The 18126-nt window shown below is 50.3% G+C and overlaps 1 protein-coding gene across 2 annotated transcripts in view; it reads left to right on the forward strand.

The window, feature by feature from the left end:
- The first annotated feature begins 725 nt into the window (after positions 1–725).
- Positions 726–18126, forward strand: part of LOC103658466 (zinc finger protein 516-like) — a 53990-nt gene continuing 36589 nt past the window's right edge. The window contains exon 1 of one of the 2 annotated variants that reach the window (XM_040632432.1): positions 726–856. The gene's annotated coding sequence lies outside the window, so the exon portion shown is untranslated. Of the gene's footprint in view, positions 857–4454; positions 4519–18126 lie in introns of those variants that run through there. The other variant, XM_040632433.1, reaches the window with a different exon arrangement.

Here is an 18126-nt window from a genome sequence, read left to right on the forward strand (position 1 = left end):
TTGAACTTCCCAAGGATAAAAATAAAAATAAAAGCCCACAGTCATTTTTAAATTGCCATACAGAGAATCCTGGTTCTGAAGTCCGTCCAGACTTTGATCTTGATTCAGGACTTAATCTACCAAGTATCCCCAGCACATTTACCAGGAAGTTCAGTGAAACGCACACCCTAAGCCATTAGGAATGCACACGCATCTGGGACCACCGGAAGGATACCCACATAGAGTTCTGGACTCGAGGCTTAGTGCTCAGGTGCCGAGTCGGCTGAAAACGCATCCCAACACGTCTGCACGTATGGATACGTGCGTGTGTGTCCGTGTGTGCGCGCGTAAACAGCTTCCCGTAACTGGATCTGCGGCAGCCTTAGTCCTTGAGAAGAAGGGGCGACAACTAGCCGCTGGGATCGTGATTCAGTGCTATTAGGGGAAGAATTATCTGTGTCTGAGTCATCGCGAGCCTCCAGACTTTGCCCGCAGTGTGGTAGAACTTTGTGCTGATGAGACAATAGTGGAGCGTGTGCGTTTCCTACAGGGCAGACCATTCCGTGGCTGGGGGAAGCCTCGGGCCTGCGCCTGGCCGCGGGGGCCCGGCCCCCTCCCCCCACCACGCAGCCCCCCGAGCCTGGCCGGCGCCGGAGTCCCCGCGGGGCGGGCGCGTCCGAGGCGCGCGAGGGCGGCGCGGGGTGGGGGCCGGGCGCGTGGCGGGCCCCGCGCGCCCTCGCGCGTCCCCCGCGCCCGGGCGCAGCTGGCGCGGTCGGTCTAGTGCAGCGCTCGGCTCCGCGCCTCGGGCGCTCGGCTTCACCTTCAGAGGCGCGGGGCGTGCGCGTCCTTCTCCCCGGGCCCGCCGCCTCCCGCCAAGGTAGGGGCCGTGGTGGGGGTGGGGGCGCCGCGGGGTCCGCAAGGGGCGGGGGCGCGGGGCGCGGGGCCCCGGGCCTGGCGGTGCCGGGGACCCTGGTGTGCGCCGCGGGGGTGAGGGGCGGGGAGGGGCTCCCGGGCGCGGGGAGGGCGGCTTGGCTTCCCAGTGGGTAGTTGCTCCGCTCCGCAATTCCAGGAGAGCAAAGATGCAACTTCGGGCGGCGAGGCGAGCGCTGGGAGGTGGTTTTTACCGCAGTGGAGGGGCGGGGTGGGGGCCGGGTGGGAGCGCGGAAGAGGCTCTGGCTTTGTACACTTCGTCAAAGGCGACGCGGGAGGAGGGGAGCTCGGATGCGCTCTCCATCCATTAGGAGACAAAGAGCAAATTGCCTTACTTTAAAGTAAAACGCTCCGGCTAATGAAGGTGGGTGATGGGGCTGCGGGGCCCGAGGAGCCGCTTCAATTATTAAGGGTTTGGCTGATGGGATCGATGCCTGTGGGCACCAAGCGCTGCTTCCTCGGGTACGTGTTGGCGTGTGTGTGTGTGTGGGGGGGTGTTTTGCCTCCCCCTCCCCTGGCTGCATGCCCATTAGCTGGGAGCGTATAAGTGACCCTAACATTAAAGAAGTGAGTGCGCCTGGAAGGGAAGTTAGGGCCGGGTGGGGGTGGGGGTCGAAGATTCCCTCAGTAGGGGTAGGGAGAGGAGTCAGGGTGGCAGGGACTCCTAGCAAGATGCAACCAGCCTGGCGGGGGTCGGAGCGGGGGTGGGGGAGGTATTGATCGCGATATGTACCCGGGTATATACGAGAAAAGAATTCTGTGGCGTGTGTGGTGTGTGGGGGGGGCGGGGGGGAGCGGTGGTTGGAAAAGCGCCTCGTCTGCCATTTCCTGGGAGAACTAACATACTGAATAGTTACGATCAGTATTTAGAATAAACCGCCTCGTCAAGTTTTAAAGAAACTTTGTATGAATAAGTTTGTTAAAAGGCAACCGAGTTGTGATTTAAAACAGCGGTTTATGGAGGAGGTTGGTGTGGGGTGACAATCAGTGGTAGTAGGCAGGGAAGCCAGTGGAGCCTTGCAATTAGGGACCAGAGAGACCCAGCCTTTTACCCGAAAATGTGGGTCTGTAAGTCAGCCCCATTTATTACCCGCGTTAAGAAGCTCCCCGCAGCAGACCCGGATCAGACCAGGGGCTTCTGGGTTTGTGTGTCTGTATCTTACTCATTCTGCTGGCTTACTGATAAAGAATTACTTGGTCTCCGGGTGTGCAAAGATCAACTTGCTCAGCCCTCTTTTTAAATATATTCATTCTGTGCCTTATTTAATCCAGATGCACAAAAAGCCATTTGCTGCTTCATTGTTGGTTTACATTTTTTGAAAAGGCGACTGGTGTAACCTGTGGAATTTGAAATGCAAATAGAAGCCTGTGGGAGTTGAGGCAGAACAAATCAGCATTTATAAAGTGAAAAAGATTTAATGTCTTTGAAATCATTGCAGAGGAAAAAAACTGGAGGGGGGTGATTTTTTCAGGGAGTGAATTGTGACGTCAGGTTTTGGAAAAGATGTTATTTTTAAGGTCTGAAACCCGGGTATATAAAGTGCTTACAGGAAAAACAGATTACAAGATTAACATCTGTTAACATGATCGTTTATCTCCAGCCAAAAATAGGTCAGTTCTTTCTTAAGGAAACACGATTGCTGGCGCATGCTTAAATAATAAAATTAAAATAATGAGTTCATAAATTAGGACCGGCATTTGTTATAATCTGATCTGTGAAAAACATTTTTTAAATTTCGAGATCAATAAAGGTCAGCGTCTTTTTTGGGCGTTGAGAACAACTCTTCACTCTACATCCACCCCTCCGGATGACCCCCACCTCCTCACTCCTAGATCCCTCTCCGCCCCCACCCCGGATTGCTAATTTCCCTTTTCATCCATTGTGGAAGTACAAAATATATTTAAATGGATATTGTCTGACGCCCCCGTCGTTAAAGAAAGCAAACTCTCTGCGCAGATGGCTAACTTTCAGGGCTCTGCTGTTGTTTTACCATTAAATGAAACGGTAGGGAGGGAAGGGGGAAAAAAAAAAGGAAACAGCCTTGCAAAGTCTCCCTGCCCCCTGGGTGTGAGTGACGGCTCTATTGGCCAATCCGCAGCGGCTTTCTCCATCCCGGAGGTAATTTGGAGTGTGAGTGTGTGTGCGCGCGCGCGTGCATGCGCCCATGTGTATGCACACTGTTAAGTGCTACTAGCCCCGCGCATCCGCAGGCTCCTGATGTGCACAGCTCTGTGCTGTAGACGTGGACACGCTTTTAGCTGAGTCTGGGCAGCTAGATGGGCACACAGCAGTCCAAATGGAGACCCTGCCTCCTCAGAGTGTCCTCTTGCAAAGAATGGGCGTTAAGAGGTGCTTTCGGATTCAAGTCGAAACCTGCAGAAGGGGAAGAAAACAGGAGTGATATGATTATGCTTCTCAGCAACCGGGGAATCGAAATGTGCGGTTCCTTCTGTCTCGTTCCCACGCGGCAGGCGCGCCCTCGCGCGCTTGGGGTCCGGGTGACGGAGCCCACTCGCTGGGCGCAAAGCGTACAAACAACGGGATTGTTGAAATTGGTGTGAATTCCGTAGAAAAGTGAAGGACAGCATGAACCTTACAACTTCATATTTTATTGTGTCACTGAAAGTTCATACTTAGCCCATGGCAAATTCTAGAATGTGACCCGCTCACGGTCAGTGAAAGTTCTGCTGCCCACCCGACTTACGAGTGCGGAGCGCCTGCCGGGTGTCCACCGCACAATGGGCACATTCACGGGCGGAGTGCGTCCCGGGCCGCCCCACGCTTCGTACCGGCCTAATCTGGCACCAACTTCCCCGGGAATATCGGTAGTGGTGTGTGGACGTGTATGGACCAGACCTGGCCACGTAGCATCTCTCTCGCCGTGCTCTGGATGCTGTGCCACTTCATTCCGGGATGGATGCTGCCGCTGCATCGGACGGGTTAAGGATCCACGTGTGACCCCTCCTTCCCCGGACACCCCTTTAGGGAGACCCCTGGGAGGGGCCCCGCGCCCCGCCTTCGTCCACGCACGGTGTGCCCGTCTTCCGGGCCGCACCGAGGTTACCCCGAGGGTCCGTGGGCGACCCCAGGGACCTTCGTCGTACCCCCGGCAAGAACCTAACTCAGTTACAAGGTAGTGTCCGACCCCGATCCTCCTGTTCCGGCCATTTTCGGCCCCCAAACCCGAGTTCGATCCGATCCTGCGCCCTCCCGCCCCCACCCCTGTGAACTCGCGGAGTGAGGAATGGGCAGCAGGGGGGAGGTGTCGCGGGATTAAATCATTCCTATTTATGTATCTCCTAGTGAGCGGCGCTGGGCCCGGGGCGCCGCAGGGAGGCGGGGCGGAGGCGGGGCGGGGGCGGGGGGATTTACCTGCCCGCCCCGGGGGCGGGGGCGGTGGCCGCTTGTTGCTGGGCTGCCAGGGGGCGGGCCGTGGGCGGGGCGGGTAGAGCAGAGAGGTGGGGGAGGGCCCGGCCCGCGCCCCCGCCCCCCGGCGCCCGCCCCCCGCCCCCGTCATGTGGAGCGGACGTCACTCGCCTGCACTGTAACCCAAGAAGTGAAAGAGACGGGGACCCACGGCCCAACTTCGCACCGTAACAAAGGCGGGGGTCCGTGCGGGCCGGAGGGGGGCTAGCTAGGGAGGGAGCGGGCTGGGGGGGAGGGGTCGGGGAGTGGGGCAGCCGGGTGGGGAGTGGGGGGCCTGGCCGGGGCGGGGGTCTGCACGGGGCGGGGGCGGGGAGTGGGGGGCCTGGCCCGGGGCGGGGGGTCTCCGCTGTGTCGGACGGCCGGGGTCTCGGCCGGGTGGAGGCGGGTAGTGGGCGTCTGGCCCGGGTGTGTGTGTGGGGGGGGGGTTCCGCGGGGCGGGGGCGTGGGGGGGGGCCGGGGCGTGGGGAGGTCTGCGCGGGGCGGGGGCGGGGAGTGGGGGGCCTGGCCCGGGCGGGGTGTGTGTGCTGGGCGGGGAGGGTGTTTTTGCGCGGCCAGGGGGCGGGGGTCTGCGCGGCGGCTCGGGCCGCGCTCCGGGGGCCGAGGCGCTGCTGAGGCCAGGTAATTGGTTTCTATTTTAAACTTCACTTTGTTCTGGCGGAGGTGGGGCGGTGGGAAAGGCGTGGCCCCCGAGGACGATTACATAAGTATTCACACCTGATTCGGTCCCGGCCGGGGCACCGCGCGCGGCTGCGGGTGGGCGGCGCTGGGGCGCCCGCCGGCTGTCCCCGCGAGGGGCTGCCGCGCGTGGGTGTGGCGTTCTGCCTGCGTGGCCTCTTCCCGTCCCGGCGGCGAGCAGCCCGCGTGGACGCGGGGGGCTGTTCCTGGAAGCCGAGATGTGCCCGAGGGCGTGGGGCCGGGCCTGCCAGCGGGGTCCACTGCGTAACAAAGGGCAGGGGCTGCGGGACCCAACAGCAAGTCACAAAAGGAACTTTGGACGGTGGTCTTAATTAAATATGCCTTGGGAAGGCATTTCCCTCATGAACCTGCCATTAAGTCTGCAATCCTGATTAAAGATGATTTAAAAACTGGTGGCTCTCCATCCTGTGGTCGTGTAATAAAATGCCATTGAAGTGCTGACCGGAGTGGGAGCAGGGCTGGATATTCCCCCAGCAGGATCCTCTCCAGATTATTTTTTAAGCCGCCCTATTAATATGATTGGAGTATTTTGGTTTTGGAATGTAAGTGCTACTTTAAGAAACTAGGCATGCTTGCTATTTGATAGGACACTCTCTACTGCCGCGTAAAAAAGCTCGCTTTATCATTTTATCATTGGTTTCCTTCATTTTCTCTTACATTCTTTGATTGTGGCATCCAGAGGGCTGTGCTATTTATGTTTACGCGGACCCGCTAGAATTAAATATACCCCATGCCTCTGCGCCTGATTCGGAGCTTCCCCCTCTCGGAGAAATTGGGGAGCGAGCTGCGTGCGCGAGCTGGCCTGGAGCCTGGGGCCCGGAGCCGGTCATCCGAGGAGGACATCTTTAGTTTCCCTAGGCTCCGGTGCCCTCTCAGAGCGGCCCAACCAGGAGCCACGCTGGGCAAGCCTCGGGGACTGGAGTCGGAGACGAGCACGCTGAGACGCAAGCCTGTGGGTCTAGGATTTTTCTTAGTTCATTGGGAGGACTTTGTTTTCTTAAATTAGCTCATTTGAATATACTGAAATATTCCGAGCACGTTAACATTCTAAAAAAAATAACAGTCCCCAGGGATGTGTAATAAAACTAACCAGGAAGAGTGGGAATGCCTCTCAAATGAAACAAAGCAGCAAAGCAGCACTTCTGGTAGGTACAGTGTTCAGCCTTGGAGACAGAGAGGAGTTTGCTTATTTTTATTTCTGGAAACATTTGCCAGAGTCCTCTTTCCAAATGGCCTAGTAACTGAAACCTGCTAGATCAAGAACTTCAACGTTGCCTTATGTGGCTGATACTCATCCCTGGTGAGTGTAGTTTACGTCATGGGTGTTAATCCCATTGTTACTGGTAAACAGCCTTTCAAGTTGGCTGGACAATTTAGAGATTCAAGTTTTCCTGGGACTTTGAAGTCCTCTGTGTGTAACTTTGGAGGATGTGGTCCGGAGACCTTACAGGAGGGAAGAGAATGAGAGATGTTTTTGAACGCTGGTCAACAAACGGGAAAAGCATGTTGTTTCCGTGCCCCCAAATTGAACTTTACTTACCTTACTTGCTCCTGCACGGAGATGCTTGAGTTTTAGAGGTGACCCATTTGATGTGGATGTTGTGTAACAACAAGAATGTGGAAAAGAAAAGAGGCTTCTTTAGAGAATACTGGAGAATGAGGTATGCTCTCCCAGACGGGTTTTCAGTCTTACCAAATAGGGAAAAGTGGTAATGTTGAGTAGAGTTTAGTCATGGGCTGTTCTTGAAAAACCAGCATTTGGTTTAATGGGTCGTCGTAGATTTTTATGTATTAGTTTTCCAGGATACCTATTGGTCTTATTTGTAATTTACCAGGAGTCTATTAAACAGGCATTTTGTGGGAGTGGCTATAAGTCTGGCTGGAGTTGTGTGTAGAGTTTCAAGTGCATTATACCTTAATGTCTTAGGAATAGGAAACCGGGGTAGAGGCTGGTTACGTTCAGCTCGAAGGAGCTTGTGCAAATGCCTGCGCTTTCCTTTTATAATGTGCTTGTTTTCACTGTTCAAGACAGGACGCTATTTTGGGTTTTATTGCATTTTCAACTTTGGAGAACAGGGCAAGTGTTAATTATATAATTAAAAGTGGTATCTTGCTTGCAACTAGATTTGTGACTGAATAAAGCATCTGTATTAAAGCTGCAGGAAACAGAACTTTTTTGTCGGTGTTTGAAGGCCAAATTTAGCTGGAGACATCCAGACTTTCTCAAGGGCATGGATTGAAGTAGAAGTAAGACATAATGGAAGAAAGCAAAAGAAAGTTACATTCATTTGATTACATATCTGCATTATAAATATTTGAATATAGAAGTAACATTCCTTCCTCAAAAGCAGACCTCTTACGTGCTGTAAGAGTTTATACATTTTAGGGCTTGGATGGAGCTCTTCTGACACAATCAAGTAGTTCTTTCAGAAATGCATCTCTTTGCTGCCCTAACCCCTCCCCCTCAAAAGTTCTAGAGGCTGTGTGAAAAGTTTAATTAGCCCTCCTCTGCCTGACTGAAGTCCAGAGAAAGCTAGGGGCCGTGCTCCACCCTCACCGAGCAGACTGTGCGTGCGCTGCCCTGACCGTCGGTGGACTCCTGCTTTGTACTTGAACTGACCACTGAACTAGCAGCCAGTACTTAGACCTTCCGTGGATTGCTTACCACTTGGCACCTTTGACCCTTGCTTCCAGAATTAGTGATGTCTAAATGTGCAGAGTGATTGTGTCACGCAGACCATGACTCTATGGATAGGAAATGACATGCTTTTTGGATTTGCGTCTTTCAGGTGAAGTGCAGAGTCCGGACGTGGGTGGTTCTGAGGTCTCCCTGTATGTTGGGATAGATTGTAGGCTGAAGTATCTCGAAGGCAGGTGCAAATGTCAGCTGCAGGTAGGCGTTCGTGGGCTGCCAGCTTGCCCAGGAGTTTGGGTACCACCAATTCTTCAACTCCTGCCCTGTGTTTGGCTTGGCGCTAACTGGTGGCATGGGCCAATCGGTGTGACTGTAACCCTCTTCTCCCTCCTGTCCTGTCCTCCCTCTGGGGCTGTCACTGCCAACCTTTCCCCCCCGATGGCCAACATTGGGTGTTGGCAGCACCCTGCTACGGGTCTGAATGTGTCTCAGGGCCACGTGAGTGACGGCATTTTTCGGATTCAGGCCTTGGCCTCAGTTCTCACTGGTCCCAGAAACAAGGGAGTTTGGGGTGGGAGAGGTGGGACTTTTCTCTTTGATGGAGCCGTCACCTCTGCCTGTAGTGGGTAGAGATCCTTCGCCTACCTTTCTCACCAGAGTGGAGTTGGGGGGGGGCGCGGGGGGTTACAGAACATCCTCTTTATCATCAGACTCTAGCTGGAACTATCTTACAGTTTTCAGGAATATTGGTGACTTGTCACAAACCCGTTTAAGAAAGGAATCACATCAAATGTTTATGAAGAATTTACTAATAAAATTAACCTTAGAATAATGAAGAAAAACTTTCACTATGAATTTAGAATGTCTCATACAGTTCTTTAAAATGAATGTTTATTTTAAAATTAATTTTCTTCGACAGAGGACTATTTTAGGGGTATGACTTTAATAGCTATGGGATGCATGTACAGGCCCTATAAACGCATCCCTTGTATTTGAAATTTGTACCCCCACTAAGCTATATCAAGTATATTTTAGATGGACTGGTAAAAATTAGCGGTTGCAACTGTCCGTTTTGTGTATTCCTTATCCCTTGCCTCTGGCTACACGTGATTTGAACAGCTGAAGCTTTTCTTTCCAAAGCTGGAGCTGGCTGTCATATTTATGTCCAGAATGAGATGTTTTCCAGCGGCATACATTCGAATTGTAAAGAAGTGTAATTTTGTGGCTCTCAACATTCCTTAAAAGTAGTTCTCCAAAAAGATCAGGCCTTTATTCTTTGATTCCACTGGTACTGAAAAATCACAAAGTAGGAGTAATTAGAAAAGCAACTACTTTGAGAACGTAAGCATGTAAATATATGTAAAGTAATGAATAAAACGCCACACAGGGGAATGGAAAAAATAAATCATTTAGAAACTGTATTGGGTTTAGATATATTTTACTGTTTATTTCAAATATGAGTTCGTTCTGGTGGATTTTTTCTTTCTGGGTGTGTGTGTGTGTGTGTGTGTGTGTGTATTTGGTCAAGAATTTAATCAAGTTGTTTAATCAAAATTTCAGGGATAGGTATTATATGTGATTGTGAAGTTCACACAGTTCCTCAGTGGAGTGCTGAACACTGGGTGAGATTTTTAATATATTTTATTTCAAGACAAAATTAATCTGGCGTGTTATCCCTTCCGAAGCAGGTAGACTGGTCTCTGGCGGCTCCGGCACCCCGGGGAGTTGCTGATGTCAGCTCAGCCTTTGGATACAGCTGTCCTGTTATTTTCTTGCTCATTTAGGGGATGGTGAGCTTAGGCTAACATGTGGTGTTAGCTTTCAGGACATGGTTAAATAGAGACTCTCAAAAATCAACGTTCTCTGTTAAAACTCTGTAGTTTTTCCCCAAATGCTTAAGGATTAAAATAGGATTTTCAGCATTATTTAGTAATACTTGGAAACCCCTGTCTTCAGCTCTTCCCGTGTTAAAGTAAAGGATATTTGTTTAGGAATTTTTCCCTTTGTTTCAGAAAAGGGCAACATGTGTCTGTCTTTGCCATATGGCACTATTTAACCTATATTGCTCAAGCTGACTTGGCATGGTGTTAGGCATTGATTGATTTCAGCGTTCGAGAATGTTCTTTGAAATTTAGTACGGTGAAGGGTGCATCCAGAGCGGTGCGGAGTGACTGCTCGTGGCTTTAGCAGCTTCCTGTTGGATTGGCACGTAAGGGTAGTGAGCAAGTATTGCTTGTTTCTTTCCTGAAATAATTTTTGTGGGAAACAGTTTGGCATTAAATGTTGACTGATTGTATTAATTCGGGGAAATACAGAGCCCAGTGGGAGTAGTTAAAACTTTTGTGGGTTGCAAATAGGCTGATACTCCCTGTTTAGTTCCTAGTTCCTGATTATTTCAGTGATTTTAAGCTAGACCTAAAAAATGTGTTTTTTTCCCCCCTTAAAGACGTGGCATTTTTTTTTTTTTTTAAATGGGTGGTCGAATCAATGAACAGATGGACAGTCCTGTTCATAGTTTAAACTTCTGTGGTGCTGTTCTGGAATTATCTAGAGGAAGAACAGTGATGCTTTCACTTAGTGATTGACACATACTGCTTTTGAATTTTTGGGTAGTTTTGCGTTTAATTCACTAGAGTGGCTTCTTAGGCGACATCCCGGGAATTTATGAACAGGGAACAGCACGAAAATGGTGCTTCCATTGTTAGCGTCCTGTATGACTGCGGCCTCGCCACCAGAGCTAATGTGTCTCTCGGTACCCCTCTCGTTGAATCTGTCTCGTTAGCTTTCATCATCCTGCTTTTCCTGTTTTAAGGGAAGAAGTAAACACATTTAGACTCATGTGCGTGTGTGTGTGCGTGTGCGCGTGTGTGCTTTCAGAACGGAGTGTCTGTGGGCAGGAAGGTGGGCCTGGGTGTCGCCTCCCAGCACTGCAGCGACGTGCGCGGACGTGATGCATAATTTATATTGACATTATCAGTGACACAGAGAGAACATTTTTATGCCAGTTTGAGAAAATATCCTCATCCACATTGATAATCATATCCCCACCAGATTTACATTCATCATACCAAAGCTTTCCGTGTCTTTAGCGTGACCATTAGCATAATGACGATAATTTGTCCCTTTGAGAAACACCACACGTAATTTGCATTAGTGTTATTGTGATGAGTACAGCGCAGCCCAGGTGTTCGGTGGCCGTCCTTATTCCAAAAATGGCTTTCGACTTTTTAAAGAAGCAAGGAAGATGGCCTTCTTCCTAAAGCCAACTTAAAAAACATGACTGGGAGTAAATAAGTGAATTCCTCACATAAAAGTCCTTGCCATAGCAACGTGAACTTGGGGACAATTCTGTAGAGTCATGGGATTAGTGGTTTAGTGGCAGGATTAAAATTGGCCTCAGTAAATTACCCTGGTGACAGAAAAGCAGAATCTGTTAATGGTTTTACAGGAAGATTGGCTTCTCAGTTGTGTTCTAGATTGATGACAGATCGCGGGCTGCTTAGACTCTGAATTTTGGAAAGGAAGGGTAGTTTTTCTAACAGCTACGCATTTTTGGTATCTGTAGGAATTGATTAGAAAAGGAAGTTACTACAGTTAGGATTTGGGATTTGATTGCAGAGGACGCACAGTCAGGTGTGTACTGTTTGGCTACGGACGGGAGAGGGGCGGCGGCGTGCGTTTCAGGCAGTCATTGCGTGAGGTCTCCCGACTGTCCGTGGACATGAGAGGCCATTTTGGAAAGTGCGTTAGATCTCCTGGGCCACAAAGGCGCCTTTTAGAAGCTTACGGTGGTGGACGAAACTGCACCTTCTTGGCTGGAGCAGAGTTCACGTGGCGCCTTCCTCCAGGGTATGGTTTCCATCTCGGTTAGGAGCTTTAAATCAATTCTATAGAATGACCGTGAAGGAAAACGTTTACTTTCATGACTATTTACCTTTCTGTGTAAATTTATGTTATTTCTGTTTGGACTTGTTTTAGAAGGTTCATCTGGAGGGTTATATATGTGTTATAACTGGTAGGAAGCTTGGAAGTGGTTTGGGGTGAATCCTGACATTTTACGGGAACTGAAACACAGATGGATTTAGTGATTCAGCCGGGGCCACGGCCACAGAGCAGAGCTCAGACAGGTGTCTGGATTCCCAGTTCCCAGTGCATGCTGGAAGCACACAGCAAGGGGAGGTAGGTGAAAACCCACTTTCAAGGTGACCTTACTGAGCGCTCATGTAGTGCCACGGAGTGTAGACCTGGCAAGTGATGGGGTATTTCGGACTGTGGATACTATACTGCCCCACTTCAGTCTTACCTTCTGATGCTCAGCTCTAGCCCCAGAGAGAAGAAAAAATGTGGGCTAAATGTTTGCCTCTCTCGGTGGGGATATCGTGTTAGTGTGAGAACCGGACGGGTCATCCCACTCCAAGGCTCCTGCAGCATTGCCCAGCTCAGGCGAGGAGGGAACCCAGATCACCAAAGACCCCGCAGCTGTTTGCACAGATTTCCAGCTCAGCACGGGGCCAGGATATAGATTTTCTTGGGAAGCCCAATGGTAGCACTGATCATAACATCCCTTTTTATGAGACAGTAGTTATAGAAAGTAAATGACCAGCATGGGATAGAAAGCCCTAAAAGAAAAAAAAGAAGCCACCAAAAATTTCAGGGAAAGGGATCAGAGAAGACAAATGATAATTGTTGATGGACCGCCAGTGTCTCATGGGCATCCTGTCCTAAGTGCAGCTGACGATGGAGTGCAGGAGGGTTGGTGGACAGCAGGCATCTGCCTGCTGGCTGCTCTGAGCGATGGGGCAGAGGACCACGGGCGTCCAGGAGGGGAGCTGCTCGCTGGGACAGGGTAGGGAGTGCTGGGCACCTCTCCTTGAGCACATCCTTGGTGCCTGTAGGCAACATGGCAGCTGAGAGAAAGGAAGTTGGGTACAGGAGCGAGCCCAATACAGGAGACATTCGTGTCCCTGTTCCGTCTCCGATGGCAGTTGAGGCGTGAGGCCACATGCAGCAGCCTGTGGCACTGGCTCGTTGGTGTCTGGTCTGCTCCTGGTTGTGTATGGACCCTGGCAGACCGTTACCAGTGTGGAGTGCTCTCCACCCCTCTGCCTGCCCTGCTTACCTTGGGAGCTGGGCCAGGATGCTGGGAATTTTGCTTCATTATGCAAGAGCCGCTCCGAAAGTCTACCCCCTTTTGCTTTCTCCAGGTGAGCAAACAGGGCTGATGTTCTAGGTTTTTGCTTCAGAGGAAAAATCAGTAAGTTGAGACCCCAAATTAGAATCTGTTTTTCCTTTTCTGAAGAAGATAGTATGGAATACTTTTTCATTATTTACCAAAAACCTATATCCTAGGTAGTTTGCTGCCTTTCTAGAAATTTTTAAAAATGTGTTCTGTCCCACATAAACTCAGAACTACATAGACCCGCTCGATCAGTGTCTCACTTCGTGGACGTCATCCTGCCTGCCCTTGGGTGAGACGTCTGCAGGCTTGTTTGAGTATCTGGTAATTGAGATCTTGTCATTTGTATGTTGGCAGTAAGGGTTTGCTGGTTTATCCGCATCTCATTCCAGAAACAAGACCAGGAGTTCCTGAGGTCACATGTTAAATATATAGTAAAACATTAATAAAAATCAAGAACAAGGAAACGAAATAGTAGACGGTGGCGAGGGGAAAATAGGATTATATATGCAGCTCACGGCTGTCCTTCTAGTGGGTATGGTTGAACCAAAATTTAGAATCTGAGCTTTCTGGTGAACAAAACAAAGAGTGAAACATGCCATTTATATGTTGAATTGATGCCAAGGGCAAAACTCATCAGTTCTCCGCGGAAGGAAAACCTCTTTTAGCACAAACACTAAAGGAAACTTTTTTACGTTGATTCTGACTGGCTGTTTTTATACAGGGTATTTTTTTTTTTTTTTTTTTTATGTGGAGAATGTCTTAGTGATATTCTTATGGCCGATGCGTAGTGACGTTCGGAAGCTGGTTCTTGCAGTGACTGTTTCAGGGAACCAATGGCATAATAACAAAGTCCAAAGCACCGAGAGCTGTTTTTGAATCACCATGAAAATATGATCCAAGTTACTGAGCATTACAGTTTCCCATTATATTAGAAGTTTAATTTTTATTACTAATGTCTTATTATAGACTTGAATCAAATTTGGTGAAGGCCTGAATAAGCAGCCCCCCAAATAAATAGCTCATAAGTGCTCTGTTAAGCCTCATTTCCTTTCCACAAACATTGATCACACGCTCACAGTGAGCAGGGCAGTGGCCCACATTCCTTTGGGTATCATTTGGTATTCATAACAGTTACGAGCTAGGGAGCCCTTCTAGCCCCCGCTCCCCCGGGAGCACGCGGAGACCCATGCAGGTGCCTTGATCAAAGCCCCGCAGCTGGGCTATCTCAGTAGACCTCTTTTGGGCACTCACCTTGAGTTCATGACCTTCCTCATGCTTGTTAAAAAGTGTGTAATTTATTGGAGGGTTGGTCTGAGCCCCCTGGAATTGTATCACTGTAGAGGTCGCTCCGTGGAGGACCAGTCCCCCAACCCTCCAAGCTCTTTCGCCTTCTTGATGGCCGGGGTTACCCAGGAACAACTGCAGAGGAGTTGGGAGCCAGTGTGTAGGTCCCATGAGTGGGAACCAGCTGCCCGAGCCTCTGGGGACTCAGAACATGGCAGACTGAGTATGTTGTCATATCTGCTTTGGGGACAAAGATTTTGAGTCATCCATCAGGAAAGACAAATATAGAGGGTGGTCTGGGGATTTGAAGCAGGGAAGTTCCTGCATCAGCCTCCAGCGGTTCCAGCCAGCTGGTGGGGCCCACCCCCCCACCCCCCCCACCCCGGGATTCCCTGCCTATTCTCCAGGTAGGCTTCGGAAGGGGAGGTGCCACTGGAGCCCGTGGGGGCTTGAGCCCCACCCTTCCGAGCTTTGGAAACTAGGGTCTGTATTTACAAGACTGCAGGGCAGGGGTCGACAGACGTTTTCTGTGCAGGCCCAGATATTAAATATTTCAGGCTCTGTGGGCCAGCCCTTTTTTTTTGCAGCTGCTCTGCCTTGTACACAGTAACAGCCCTAGACAGCAAGTCAGCAAATAAAGAAGCTTTATTTATGGACACTGAAACTTGAAATTCATATGATTTTATGTGTCACAAAATGTTATTCTTCTTTTGGTTTTTTTCCAACCACTCAAGAATGTAAAACACATTCTTAGCTCACAAGCCCTACAAAAACAGGTGGTGGGCAGGATTTGGCCCCCAGGCCGCAGTGTGCTGACGCGGCCCGGACAGCGCTGCCTCATGGAATTCTGGTGCATCTGTCATTTTAGAGTTTCTCGCAACCACATGAAGAAGGCTAAAGAAGTGGATAAGAGAATGTTAATTTGTCTTACATAACCCCATCTATACAAGATGTTACTTAAACATGTAAATGACATAAAAATTATTACCAAGATTTTTTTTGTTCTTTTTTACACCAAGTCTTGGAAATCTGGCAGGTGCATAACACTTAGGGCTCATCCCCATATGGACCAGCCCCATTTGGCTACCGTCTAGGCGGCACGGCTGTGGGGTTGAGAGGACACACCCCACCCTAAACCATGGCCGGTTGCTGAGGTGAGTCAGAAATCTTCACTCTGAAAGCTCAGCTGTTTTTCCACAAGGACACTAAGGGAAGATGCTTTGGGACTGTCTGTGTCGGGTCCTAGCAGTTAAATGACGGGAAGAAAGGTTTGTCCTCCCTGTCAACCTGTGCCAGGAGCCAGCGGCAGCCGTGGGGGGCTGCCGAGTGCGGAGGGCTCCGTCCCCGGGAGGCAGCAAGGGTGGCCAGGCAGCTGGTCCCTGGTGTTTCACTGGGCGTGCTCTCGGGGGCCGGCACGCCGTGTGTGGGGTTCTCCCGCGGTCCTGCAGTCGGACCCCCGCGGGCCCGCGCATCTCCTAACGCGGGTCAGTCCGGCATCGCGGCTGTGGAGAAAGGGCTTGTGGCGTGAGGCGCTGTAGCCGCGAGTCCAGCGTCCAGTAGTGACCGTGGCCAGTGACGGAGCCTCGGTTTGCCTTCACTTCTTCCTCTGTGCAGCGGGGCGAGGTGTGGCCTTTCCCGGGGGCCGCAGGGAAGGGTGTGCGGAGCACCAGCCGCTGCCCTTGCAACCGACCAGTTCCCGGGTGGAAAGAAGAGAAAAGCCTGCTTCCCCTGAGCCTTCCCGAAGACAGAAGGAGGATCGTGCTGGTTTGAGTTCATTTTCTGTCTCATCTAGTGATAATTTTACATCCAGCATATAAACTCTGTGAGCGACTCGGTTCTTCCTGCTTTTTGTACATTAAAACACATCATCTGTTGTTTTTCTTTCTTTCTTTTTTTTAGAGAAGAGATAAGAATTGTTTTATGCAGTTAGGTAGGTATTATTTATATTGCCTTGTAAGATTTAAACCTGTTTTATCATAGTTTGCCACATTTTAGTTTGGTTAACCCCACAGTATAAAAAGCTGATTTATGAAGCGTGGCGTGGGTTCGCTGCCTGGGCCCCCGGTGCGTCTGCAAGGAGAGCCCGGGCCGAGCTGGGTTATCAGGGTGTCCTTCATGGCTGTGACGGTAGGTCGTCAACAAAATGCCGTTGCTATGGGGGGCAGACTGTCCCACCAGGAGGATGATTCTGCGGACCCCCCGCCTCCCTTGTCTGAGGACGAGCTTGCGCTGGTTGGTGTCCTTTCTCCTCCCAGACCCCAGTGGGGTCGGGGTCCCTGCCCCTGGGCTCTGCAGCAGAGCTCACCCCGGTGCCCACGTCGCGGTGTTCACATCGGAGGCAACACTCTTCTTCTCCGGGATGGATCTGGGACAAGTATATTTGATAGTCCTTTTGAAATAGGTCATTTAAATATAATAATGTTAATAATAATAAAAACGAATGTTCTCCCCTGAAATGGGTAGCAAGCATGGTTCAGAAAAGCTGTTTCTCAGAAGGAAGAACGAAGTCATTCACTCGAAGCCCGCGAGTCTCCTGTAAGAGACAGCTTCTGTTCAAGGGGATGAGGCCGAGACACTGCTAATGTCTCTTCGGTCGTGAGTCCGACCGTAGGTTCAAGTGCGATCCCGGGTCGGTGCTGTGCTGGCGGGAGCTCGGGCGGACACGGAGAGGACTCAGCGTCCAGTCCGTGAGGGCTGGCGGGGGTGTGTGTGGGGGAAGGTAGGAGGCGGACAAGTGTGAAGTTGCGGGAGGACGTGGGCGTGCGTGTCGTGTGCCACACGTAGGCACGGAAACCGGCCTTGTTTGGAGGCTGGTGTTCATCCCCAGGTGTCCTAAGATGGCTGTTCGATTCGCTTATTCAGTTTTGTCGTGTTTTCAAGGTGAGGCATAGTTAAACTGCTTCGTCATTCTGGGGCTGGTCCTGTTCTTTGTGGCTTACCTATTATTCCTGCCTGTGAATCCAGACATTCAGGTCAGCCAGTTTATTATTTTGACGGAGGGTCAAGTTCCATTTCTTGTCCTGTCAATCACAGAAATGCTTCATTCGAGAGTTACATGTTGGTGAGACACACTAGGGTTCTACGGATTATCTTGCATGTGAATAGCAGTATCCATGTTCAGAAAACTTCATACTTTGAAAAAAAATAAGATTGACTAGCGTTCAAGTGAGCTAATGAAGTCCAAGTCCGCATTGTTCTGCTCTGATAAAAAGTGCTCTTTACCTGTTTCTGTTTCCGTGGCTCCGCAGAAGAGTGCTTTGGGCAGGTGCAAATTTAGGCGAAGAGGTATTTCCGCCTGGAGGAGAAATGTACGATTTCACTGTTAGGATCAGCACTTGCTAGTGTGTGGACTGAGAATTCTTTTAGACGTTTTGTGAATCCACGTGCATCTCAACGAGTTAGATTTTGTAAGTGGACCCTTATCTTGAAAATGACTAAAGCCTCCGTAGCTGGTCACCCCTTCTTGGCCGTGCATCTGGGGGGCTCCAGAGGTTAGGCAGTTTCTACCCAGTCATGTGACAGCTGTGGGTGTTCACCTGCCTTAGGATCTGCTTGTTGGATGGGGCATCAGTGTCACGATAAAGCCTTCTGGTGAGAACACCCTTTCTTAGGGAGCCATGGCTGGCTTGGGGGTCAGTGAATAGACACAGAACTGTAGGCTCACATTGAATCACTGAGGGCAGAGTTTCTTTTGTATTTATTGGAAAGTCACTTTGTTTAATTCACTTTAAAAGTCTGAGGTTGAAGCTAAGACTATGGGATTCCATCCTACTTTCAGTTGTCAGGAACTGTAACCCTGTGATGTTGATTCTGTTTCTTCCGGAGAAGTCCCTTTGCTGGCAATGCCTTGATCTAAATGTCATTTTTCCAGGGAATTAATATGAAGCCACACATGTTAATTATTTAATTACATAATTAAGTATTGACAACTGGTACCCAGTATCTTACACTGTCTATTTCTCTTGCATTAGGAGATGAAGAGAGACATGAGCGCTT

This window comes from Ursus maritimus, unplaced genomic scaffold (genome assembly GCF_017311325.1).
Source record: "Ursus maritimus isolate PB19 unplaced genomic scaffold, ASM1731132v1 scaffold_18, whole genome shotgun sequence".
In the NCBI taxonomy this organism is placed as follows: domain Eukaryota; kingdom Metazoa; phylum Chordata; class Mammalia; order Carnivora; family Ursidae; genus Ursus; species Ursus maritimus.